The following is a 627-nucleotide window of genomic DNA, read 5'->3' as shown; positions in this document are numbered from 1 at the left end:
TATATATATATATATATATATATACATGTATGTATGTATGTATGTATGTATGTATGTATATGTGTGTGTGTGTGTGTGTGCGTGTGTGTATGTGTGTGTGTGTGTGTGTGCGTGTATACATAATCAAGGATAAAATCATTATAAATATGACGATATTATTAGTAGACAAAATGTAATAAAAACCATATAGTTAAAAATTAAAATAGATATATAATTATATAGATCTGATTATAATCAAGATTACTGAAAAACAATATCTACACAATAGAAATAGACCTCGCTTTCAACCTGTGCATATGGAGTGTAAAATATGACTCTAAAAGCGCATTGTTCTTTTACACTACATTTGCACCTGTCGAAAATGAGGTAAATGAATAAAAAAAGATCTGGCAAAAATCTAGATCGAATGATTTCTGATTTTCTAATATAAAAATTACATTACCTTCGTCAGTAGAATGTACCAAAAAGTACATAAATGCGGAGTAGATGGACACCCAACAAATGTTGAAGGGTCGTTCTTTGTTACTTGTCTTGTTTTTAACTTAATTACAAATGAGTATAATTCTATGTTCACTGGCATTTGGAAACACAATTAGGCTCATAATGTATATATATATATATATATAT

General features: G+C 28.1%; 1 protein-coding gene across 1 annotated transcript in view; it reads left to right on the top strand.

Annotated features, from left to right (window-relative positions):
• Positions 1-627, top strand: part of LOC106881931 (aquaporin-4) — a 233,345-nt gene that overhangs the window by 188,495 nt on the left and 44,223 nt on the right. The window lies entirely within an intron of this gene.

The sequence above is a fragment of the Octopus bimaculoides genome, chromosome 1, assembly GCF_001194135.2.
Source record: "Octopus bimaculoides isolate UCB-OBI-ISO-001 chromosome 1, ASM119413v2, whole genome shotgun sequence".
NCBI lineage: Eukaryota > Metazoa > Mollusca > Cephalopoda > Octopoda > Octopodidae > Octopus > Octopus bimaculoides.
This window is presented reverse-complemented; position numbering and strand designations above follow the sequence as displayed.